This window comes from Vulpes vulpes, chromosome X, assembly GCF_048418805.1.
Source record: "Vulpes vulpes isolate BD-2025 chromosome X, VulVul3, whole genome shotgun sequence".
Classification (NCBI taxonomy): Eukaryota; Metazoa; Chordata; class Mammalia; order Carnivora; family Canidae; genus Vulpes; species Vulpes vulpes.
Window position 1 is genome coordinate 119,675,095 of NC_132796.1, and position 11,192 is coordinate 119,686,286.

The 11,192-nt window shown below is 41.5% G+C and overlaps 1 pseudogene; it reads right to left on the reverse strand.

Annotated features, from left to right (window-relative positions):
- Positions 1–447: 447 nt before the first annotated feature.
- Positions 448–1,193, reverse strand: LOC140596038 (galectin-3 pseudogene; annotated as a pseudogene).
- Between the last annotated feature and the right edge of the window lie 9,999 nt (positions 1,194–11,192).

Consider the following 11,192-nt stretch of genomic DNA (forward strand, 5'->3'; position numbering starts at 1 on the left):
TCCACCACCCCCCCCAGGTCGTTTCCCAGAGTTAGGAGTCTCTAATGCTCTGTCTCCCTTTTTTATATTTCCCACTCATTTTCTCTCCTTTCCCCTTTATTCCCTTTCACTATTTTTTTAGAGTCCCCAAATGAATGAGACCATATAATGTTTGTCCTTCTCCGATTGACTTATTTCACTCAGCATAATACCCGGCAGTTCCATCCACGTCGAAGCAAACAGTGGGTAGTTGTAATTTCTAATGGCTGAGTAATATTCCATTGTGTACACAGACCACAGCTTCTTTATCCATTCATCTTTCTTTTTTTTAACTCTTAGAATGTTTATTAAATGGATGATTTACAAGAAGGATAGTGACGAATAAAGGTAAAAATTTTCAGTTGAAACATGAAGTCTACGTGTGTAAGTTTAAATGAATATTCGATTTCTTTTTTTTTTTAAATCTTCTCCTTTAAGATTATATCATAGCATATGAAGCACTGGTGAGATCTATGTCACCAGATATTCCCAGTTTGCTGATTTCCCGGAGATTTTTCAGCCGATGATTGTACTGCCACAAATGGGCATCACTGACCGCAACCTGGAAGTGGTCAGATTCAACCAGCACTTGTATTTTGAATGGTTTACCACTTTCGAATGGGAAAGCCGCCTGCCTTTCTTCCTTTCCCCAGATATTATCCAGCTTCGTATTGCAAACAATGAGTCTCTTGTCTTCATTGAAGCGTGGGTTAAAGTGAAAGGCAAGATCATTCCCTCCCTTGAAATCTAAAGCAAGTCTGTTTTCACTGGTGCCCAGAATTGTTATCAGTATGCGAGGCTTGTCTCCTCCAGGCAAAGGCAGGTCATAAGGCACAGTCAGTGGTCCAGTAGGGATGCCAAAGGGACCAGCAGCAGGGTAGGCTCCCGAAGCGCTTGGTTGTCCAGGAGGCGGGTAGGCCCCAGGCCCACTCGGTTGCCCGGGTTGCACTCCTGGTGCTGTTGGGCCAGGATAAGCAGGTGCTGTGGGGCCAGGGTAGCCGCTGGGAGGTGCCTGGATACGGTAGGCACCAGGATAGGAGGCCCCTGGGTATACCCCTGCTCCAGCAGGCTGGCTTCCCCATGGACCAGGCCATCCTTGAGTGTTTGGGTTTCCAGACCCAGATAAAGCATCATTAAGTGAAAAACTGTCTACCATTTTCCCCACACCTCGGCGCTCGCTCAATTGCTCGCTCCAGGGACGGCTTCGGGGACAGCTTCGGGGATGGCGTCGGGGAGGCGGCGTGATCCCTCCATTCATCTTTCTATGGACATTGAGGTTCCTTTCACGGTTTGGCTACTGTGGACCTTGCTGCTATAAACATTGGGGTGCAGGTGTTCCGGCGTTTCACTGCATCCGCATCTTTAGGGTAAATCCCTAGCAGTGCCATTGCTGGGTCATAGGGTAGTTCTATTTGGACCACTTTGAGGAACCTGAACACAGTTTTGAAGAGTGGCTGCACCAGTTCACATTCCCACCAACAGTGCAAGAGGGTTCCCCTTTCTCCACATCCTCTCCAACATGCATTGTTTCCTGCCTTGTTAATTTTCCCCATTCTCACTGGTGTGAGGTGGGATGTCATTGTGGTTATGATTTGCATTTCCCGGATGGCCAGTATTGGGGAGCATTTTCTCATGTGCTTGTTGTCCATGTCTATGTCTTCCTCTGTGAGATTTCAGTTCATGTCTTTTGCCCACTTCATGATTGGATTGTTTGTTTCTTTCCTGTTGAGTTTAATAAGTAAGTTCTTTATAGATCTTGGAAACTAGTCCTTTATGTGATAGGTCATTAGCAAATATCTTCTCCCATTCTGTAGGTTGTCTTTGAGTTGTTGACTGTATCCTTTGCTGTGCAAAAGCCTCTTTTCTTGACGAAGTCCCAATAGTTCATTTTTGCTTTTGTTTCTCTTGCCTTCATGTATGTATCTTGCAAGAAGTTACTGTGGCCAAGTTCAAAAAGGGTGTTGCCTCGTTCTCCTCTAAGATTTTGATGGAATCTTGTCTCACATTTAGATCTTTCATCCATTTTGAGTTTATCTTTGTGTATGGTGAAAGAGAGTGGTCCAGTTTCATTCTTCTGCATGTGGATGTCCAATTTTCCCAGCACCATTTACTGAGGAGACTGTCTTTCTTCCAGTGGATAGTCTTTCCTCCTCTATGGAATATTAGTTGACCATACAGTTCAGGGTCCACTTCTGGGTTCTCTGTTCTGTTCCATTGATCTCTGTGTCTGTTTTTGTGCCAGTACCACACTGTCTTGATGACCACAGCTTTGTAGCACAACCTGAAATCTGGCATCGTGATGCCTCCAGCTCTGGTTTTCTTTTTGAATATTCCCCTGGCTATTCGGGGTCTTTTGTGATTCCACAGAAATCTTAAGATGATTTGTTCCAACTCTCTGAAGAAAGTCCATGGTATTTTGAGAAGGATTGCATTAAATGTGTACATTGCCCTGGGTAACATTGACATTTTCACAATATTAATTCTGCCAATCCATGAGCATGGAATGTTTTTCCAAATCTTTGTGTCTTCCTCCATTTCTTTCAGAAGTGTTCTGTAGTTTGTAGGGTATAGGTCCTTTACCACTTTGGTTAGGTTTATTCCTACATATCTTATGCTTTTGGGTGCAATTGTAAATGGGATTGACTCTTTCGTTTCTCTTTCTTCAGTCTCATTGTCAGTGATTAGAAATGCCACTGACTTCTGGGCATTGATTTTGTAACCTGCCACATTGCCGAAGTGCTGTATGAGTTCTAGCAATCCGGGGGTGGAGGCTTTTGGGTTTTCTATGGCCCGGAGCATGTCATCGGCGAAGAGGGAGAGTTTGACTTCTTCGTTGCCCATTTGAATGCCTTTTATTTCTTTTTGTTGCCTGATTGCTGAGGCTAGGACTTCTAGTACTATGTTGAATAGCAGTGGTGAGAGTGGACATCGCTGTCTTATTCCTGATCTGAGGGGAAAGGCTCCCAGTGTTTCACCTATGAGTATGATATTTGCTGTGGGCTTTTCGTAGATGGCTTTTAAGATGCTGAGGAATGTTCCCTCTATCCCTGCACTCTGAAGAGTTTTGATCAGGAACAGATGCTGTATTTTGTCCAATGCTTTCTCTGCATCTATTGAGAGGATCCTATGGTTCTTGTTTTTTTCTCTTGCTGATATGATCAATCACACTGATTGCTTTACGAGTGCTGAACCAGCCTTGCATCTCAGGGATACATCCCACTTGGTCATGGTGAATAATCGTCTTAATGTACTCTTGGATCCTATTGGCCAGTATCTTGTTGAGAATTTTTGCATCTGTGTTCATCAGGAATATTGGTCTATAATTCTCCTTTTTGGTGGGGTCTTTGTCTGGTTTTGGAATTAAGGTGATGCTGGCCTCATAGGAAGAGGTTGGAAGTACTCCATCTCTTTCTATCTTTCCGAACAGCTTTAATAGAATAGGTATGGTTTCTTCTATAAACGTTTGAAAGAATTCCCCAGGGAAGCGATCTGGCCCTGGGCTTTTGTGTCTTGTGAGGTTTTTGATGACTGTCTCCATTTCCTCCCTGGTTATTGGCCGGTTCAGGTTTTCTGTTTCTTCCTGTTCCAGTTTTGGTAGTTTGTGGTTTTCTAGAAATGCGTCTATTTCTTCTAGGTTGCCTAATTTATTGGTGTATAGATGCTCATAATAAGTTTTCAAAATCATTTGTATTTGCTTGGTTTTGTTGGTGATCTCTCCTTTTTCATTCGTGATTTTATTAATTTGAGTCTTTTCTCTCTTCTTTTTAATGAGGCCGACTAATGGTTTATCTATCTTATTAATTCTTTCAGAGAACCAACTCCTGGTCTTGTTGATGCCTTCCACAGTACTTCCGGTCTCTATTTCATTGAGTTCTGCTTGAATCTTTATTAACTTTCTTCTTCTGCTGGGTGAAGGTCGGATTTGCTGTTCCTTCTCCTGCTCCTTCGGGTGCAAGGTTAGCTTTTCTATTTGAGTTCTTTCCAGTTTTTGGATGGATGCTTCTATTGCTGTGTATTTCCCCTTCAGGGCTGCTTTTGCTGTATCCCAAAGATTTTGAAGGGCTGGGTCTTCATTCTCAATAGTTTCCATGAATCTTTTTAATTCTTCTCTAATTTCCTAGTTGACCCTTTCATCTTTTAGCAGGATGGTCCTTAACCTCCACATGTTTGAAATCCTCCCAAACTTTGTCTTGTGATTTAGTTATAATTTCAAAGCATTATGGTCTGAAAATACACAGGGCACAATCCCAATCTTTTGGTATTGGTTAAGACCTGGTTTGTGACCCAGTATGTGGTCTATTCTGGAGAAAGTTCCATGTGCACTTGAGAAGAGTGTGTATTCAGTTGCATTTGGATGTAACGTCCTGTCGATATCTGTGAAATCCATCTGGTCCAGTGTATCATTTAAAGCTCTTGTTTCTTTGGAGATGTTGTGTTTAGAGGATGTATCAATTGCAGAGAGCGCCGTGTTCAAGTCTCCCAGGATAAGTGTATTAGTATCTAAGTTTGTTGTAACTTTGGTTATTAATTGAGTTTCATACTTGACAGCTCCCACATTAGGGGCATACATATTCATGAGTGTTAGGTCCTCTTTGTGGATGGACCCTTGAAGTATGATGTAGTGTCCCACCTCATCTCTTAGTACAGTTTTCGGGATAAACTTTAATTTATCTGATATGAGGATGGCTACCCCTGCTTTCTTTTGAGGACCATTTGAATGGTAAATGGTTCTCCAACCTTTTATTTTCAGGCCGTAGTTGTCCTTACGTCTAAAATGAGTCACTTGTAGACAGCAAATAGATGGGTCTTGCTTTTTTATCCAGTCTGAAAGCCTGCACCTCTTGATGGGATCATTAAGCATATTCACGTACAGAGTTACTATTGAAAGATATGAATTTAGTGTCATCAGAATACAGTCACAGCCTTGCTCTCTTTTAGTAAAGCACAGTTAAAAGCATCACTCGCTAGATCGCTTGAAAAGTGATTCTTTAATGTGCGATATAATGATTTTTCTCCTTTTGGAGGTCGTTTTTAAGAAAATGCTTTTGTGATGTTTTATATAATGCATCTTAATGATAATGCATCTAAACATGTCCCCTGAGTTGCAGGATATTTTATAAATTCAGAAAAGTTTGCCTTTTACCTGTCTTCTCACAAGGACTTTAAAGTCTGTCTTTTGGATTGTTTATATGCATTTGAGAATGGAAAGTCGTTGGATTATTATCCCCCTTTCCTTGTCTCTGAGCCCGCAGTTAGAGTAATGAGAATCAGGATACTAGTACTGCAAAAACTTTATGGAAACTAGTGAGCAAATATGGCTTTTTCAAACGACGCCTGTGTTCTAGGTTTTGTTTTACCTTTTTTTGGGGGGGGGGGTGCATCATTGGCACACAACATGATATTAGTTCCAGGTATGCGACATACTGTTTGGACGTTTACGATGCCTGCATTATAGATTTGAAGCACCTTTGCGTGTAGCCGAGGCAACATTTACCTATATTGAATCGTATATATGAAAACCAAATAATTTTCGGCATGAAATTTCAGTGAATATCTATGTTCTACACAGCTGGCATTAAACAGGCTCTTCTTGCAAAAAGAAAAATGTTTGAAGCAAATGCAAAAGCTTCTCTGAAATGCACTAACGAGAAAATCGAGCAAGGTTGGGAAATAAAAAGACAAAGGTGAGGTTGTCATTTTTAAGCTACGAGGACCCTTGTATCATATCTTAGTATTCCTTGGTGCAAATCACGGAAGGCGAATGCTATTATATTGAATTTTCCATTAAAAGAGATCTTGCTTGATTCTTTTCTACGTGGATAAATTCTCTTAACCTCACTCCTTATCAGCATTGAGGTGTAATTCCAGAAGCCAGTAAAGATGACCTTTTGCCTCCCTTGCAAAGGACAATTGGGTTCTCTTCCTGTAGGAGTTTTCTTCCTATATGGTTTTCTTTTAATTCATAGTCATTCTAGACCTAATCTAGCCGAACCTTGGGTAAACGTCTTACAGCGTTATCCCGGGGAAACTTAACTGTATTCCATCATGTAGAAAAGCTTAACTTTATATGATAAAGAATTTGCACATTGTAGCTAAGTTGCCTTCACTGGTCGTTCTTAAAAATCATAAAAATCATTTCTCTTGCCTTCGTGGATGTGTCTTGCAAGAAGTTACTGTGGCCAAGTTCAAAAAGGGTGTTGCCTGTGTTCTCCTCTAGGATTTTGATGGAATCTTGTTTCACATTTAGATCTTTCATCCATTTTGAGTTTGTCTTTGTGGATAGTGCAAGAGAGTGGTCTAGCTTCATTCTTCTGCATGTGGATGCCCAATTTTCCCAGCACCATTTACGGAAGAGACTGTCTTTTTTCCAGTGGATAGTCTTTCCTCCTTTGTCCAATATTAGTTGACCATAAAGTTGAGGGTCCACTTCTGGATTCTCTATTGTGTTCCATTGGCCTCTGTGTCTGTTTTTGTGTCAGGACCGCACTGTCTTGATGACCACAGCTTTGTAGTACAACCGGAATTCTGGCATTGCAATGGCCCCAGCTATGGTTCTCTTTTTTAAAATTCCCCTGGCTATTCGGGGTCTTTTCCGATTCCACACAAATCTTAAAATAATTTGTTCCAACTCTCTGAAGAAAGTCCATGGTATTTTGATAGGGATTGCATTAAACGTGTAAATTGCCCTGGGTAACATTGACATTTTCACTATATTAATTCTTCCAATCTGTGAGCATGGAATATTTTTCCATCTCTTTGTGTCTTCCTCAATTTCTTTCAGAAGTGTTCTGTAGTTTTAGGGTATAGATCCTTTACCTCTTTGGATAGGTTTATTCCTAGGTATCTGATGCTTTTCGGTGCAATTGTAAATGGGATTGACTCCTTAATTTCTCTTTCTTCAGTCTGACTGTTAGTATATAGAAATGCCACTGACTTCTGGGCATTGATTTTGCACTTCTTGGGATTTACCCCAAAGATACAGATGCATATAACGCCGGGACACCTGCACCCCGACGTTCAGAGCAGCAATGTCCCCTATAGCCAAACTGTGGAAGGAGCCTCAGTGTCCATCGAAAGATGAATGGATAAAGAAGTTGTGGTTTATGTATACAATGGAATATTACTCAGGCATAAGAAACGACAAATACCCACCATTTGCTTCGACATGGATGGAACTGGAGGGTATTATGCTGAGTGAAATAAGTCAATCGAAGGACAAACATATGGTCTCATTCATTTGGGGAATATAAAAAGTAGTGAAAAGGAATAAAGGGGAAAGGAGAAAAAGCGAGTGGGAAGTATCAGAAAGGGAGACAGAACATGAGAAACTCCTAACTCTGGGAAACGAACTAGGGGTGGTGGAAGGGGAGGTGGGCGGGTGTGGGGGTGACTGCGTGACGGGCACTGGGGGGGAAACTTGATGGGATGAGCACTGGGTGTTATTCTATATTGGCAAATTGGACACCAACAAAAAATAAATTTAAAAAAATCACTGTTGTGACAAAGAGGGGAACTGTTTAAGTGAAATATTCCTGTTCGGCAATCTTCGATATAACATCCTCATTGAATCTACTTCCGCATCCGAATGTAGAGTTTCTTCTGGAATAAGAAATGAAAAGTAAGCTGCTTTTAGATAAAATGAGTCTTTCTGGAATATTTATTTTATGGTAAATCCTTGCTAGTGTTGAAGAGGCAAGGCATGTGCAAAAGCTTCTATATTGGTCAATTCGGATCAATACTGTTGGTAATAAGAGTCAATTGTTCGTGTGCCCTTTCTGTTTCCCGTGAGACTATTTCAGCTGCTGTTACAGTATTCCTCCAAAATATGGTTCATTTTGTCATCTCTTTGTGGAGTGTGATGGTGCCCGTTATCATGTTTTACAGGCAGAATCTTCATTTCAAATACTCTCAGCAGTTTCTGACTCTCTTTCAGAAGTGGGATACCGACATGAGGAAAGCCCAGGAACAGGAAGCAAAACTAGCTGTTGGTATCAGCCTTGGCTTTAAAATTTATCTATTCCATTGATTTCTTTACTGTATCAAAGTCTCAGGTAGCAAGAGGTCATGCAAAAACACAGGAGAGAATGTAGAGTCCGTGAGCCCAGATGGGTAAGGGAGGGTAGAAGGTAGCCCAGATGAGTAGTGGTGGGAGGCCGGACGTTCTATTTGGATGGCTTCTATTTAGTGATACAGGAAGGTCACCAGTTAAGAGTTAGAGTGGTGGAGGAGGCGCTGCCTTTGGGGGGCAGAGAGGAAGTCCCGGAATTGTTTCCTGAGAGCGGGCCAGCGAATGCACTAGGGAAATATCATTGCCAAACAGCATTATGGGTCTGGATTTGCTTACTGTCATAGTGATCATGAATTTAAAGTGAGACCACGCTGCACAGTTGTGGCAGAGTGGCCAGAGAGCTGGATCTTCCAGGGTTGGTGTTCGGCCACACAGATTGACAGAGTGGAAAGGGGGCAAGGTACACGTGCAAGTGCAGAGGTATGACGATTGACCATGGAATTTAAGCCAAGAAGGAGGAAAAGGGAGACTAAGAGAATGGGGACTGGGGACAAGGACGACTCCTTGGATCATTGAGATATCAATTCTGAAAGAGTACTGAACCGTAGTAAGAAGGGGAGAGAACAACAAACAGGGAGGTAAAGGTGGAATGTTGTGGGGGGCGGAGTGGGTTGGAGAAACAGCATAGCACAGTGGTCAGGAGCCTAAGCCCTGGAACCTTTTGTGCTTTTTTGTTTTTTTAATCCAATCCTGGTTGACCAGTACGAGCTGTGGCTTCAGGGACAAATAGTATCGCACTCAGGTTCCTCACCTATAAAAGTAGACATAGTAAGAGCATCTGCCTCGTAGAGTTGTTTTGAGCGTTGAATGAGATCATGTGTAATATGTCTATTTGAAATGGTTCCAAACAGTACCTGACATGGAGCTGATATGCAAGTCTTTGCTCTAATTAATCTCATGTAGAAGTTGCAGTTATTAGGAATCCCGGGTCTGACTACGCAAGTCACTAAAGTAGGGAAGAGGACAGAATTATTGTTGGAGAGCAGCTCAAGTAACAGAGAGGCTTCGATCGTCTATACGTGTCCTGAAATGACTAAGAATTAACACATGTTTTGAACGTGGTTAAGAAAGAATCGCTCCTCTGTGACTACTGCTAAGAAGGATTATTGTATAGAGTCTTTGCCTACTTGTGGTAAACAGATTATTGAAAGGGCCTTTTGTGGACTTTGAAGTCCAGAATGAATACATGTCTTCAATATCGGTGAGGAAGACAATTTCCCACTTAATGACTACTGGGTAGGGTCATCGTGTATTGTTTCTGTATATGGGTGGTGAACACAATGATCTAAACTTAGTCACAAAAGTTGTTAAAACAGGAAATGGTGACAGGTATCGATTTAAGGAATCTTCCTTTTTAACCTGATGGGTAATTATGTTCTCTGAATAATAAACATGACCCACATTTTGTCACCTTTTTCTTTTATGTTCCCAGCGTATGTTTCAAGAGCAGCAAAAGATTCTGCAACAAGCTAGAATTGTTCAGAACCAGAGGCTGGAAAAATTGAGAAACACAAACGTAGGGGTGCCTGGGTGGCTCAGTCGCTTAAACGACCAACTCCTGGTTTTGGATCAGGTCGTGGGTCCTGATCCCATGGGTTGTGGGATGGAGCCCCGCTGGGCCTCCCTTCTCAGCAGGGAGTCTGCTTGAAGATTCTCTCCCTCTGCCCTTCTGCCCACTTGCACGTGCGCTGTGTGTGTCTCAAATAAGTGAGAAAATCTTGAAAAAATATGTAATATGTATATAAAAGTAGAAGATAGTTTCTTTCTGAATCTGCAGGTGGAAAACCATTTAGGTTGCACATCAAAATTGTCAACCAGGGATCCCTGGGTGGTGCAGCGGTTTGGCGCCTGCCTTTGGCCCAGGGCGCGATCCTGGAGACCGGGGATCGAATCCCACTTCGGGCTCTCGGTGCATGGAGCCTGCTTCTCCCTTTGCCTGTGTCTCTGCCTCTCTCTCTCTCTCTCTCTATCTCTGTGACTATCATAAATAAATAAAAATTAAAAAAACAAAACAAAACAAAATTGTCAACCAATGTCCGGTATGACCTCACTGTCTTGGATTCGGCCTAATTGGGAAATGCATTTTTTTATTTTTAGCATTCATTGATACTTTTATGGGAGTCGTTTATTTTTTGACTTTCATTTCACACTATTGCCACACACATTTCACACTATTGCCACGCACATTATTTTTTGACTTTCATTTCACACTATTGCCACTCTTATTTTTGTAAATCTGATTATGTGTGAAATTGAGATCTTGAACTTTATTTCCCCAATGTTGAAGATTTAAAGATCCTGATTATAAAAAGGAAAAAAATACAGAAATACTAAAAAAAAGTGTCCTAAGTGTAGTAGATGGGAGTCGTTTAAAACAGGGAATGGCAACGTGGGAATTTTACCTAGAAATACACGTATCATGAAGAATACTGGTACTTTATTAACACTTCGAGCATGATTTTTTGGTTCGACCGTCAGTTTTGAGGAGATCAGCAATAAACTTATAGTGGAAACTAGGAATTCTATGAGTCACTTCTATGTGTCTTTTCCTTGTATTAGTGGTTTCTGTTAAATATGAGTAGGCAGTTGTAATTGATGGATCCTGATTTTATATTCAAATATGTTCCATGAGTACAAAATTGTGGCACATTTGCTTTTGGAATACGAGAGGAATAGTGACTTTATACACAGACTTAAGGGATCCCTGGGTGTCTCAGTGGTTTAGAGCTTGCCTTCAGCCCGGGGCGTGATCTTGAGTCCCAGAATCGAGTCCCATGTTGGGCTCCCTGCATGGCGCCTGCTTTTCCCTTTGCCTCTCTCTCTCTCTCTCTCTTCCTGTCCGTCTCTTATGAATAAATAAACAAAATTTCAAAAAAGGTTTTTAAAAAATCATAAGGAAAGGTCTAAGGGAATGTATATCATAATGAAAAGGCCAGAGGAAGACTAACCGTTTGTGAATTGAGAATGATATGGTTTGATATTTCCACATAAGCAGATTGTCCTCAGTGACACATACCTCTTCTTCAGGCAGAGATATACTTCTTTAGGAAGTGATGGAATCCTGCACATTCCCCTTATTTTTTCTTGGTGTGTCTATGGGCACTGT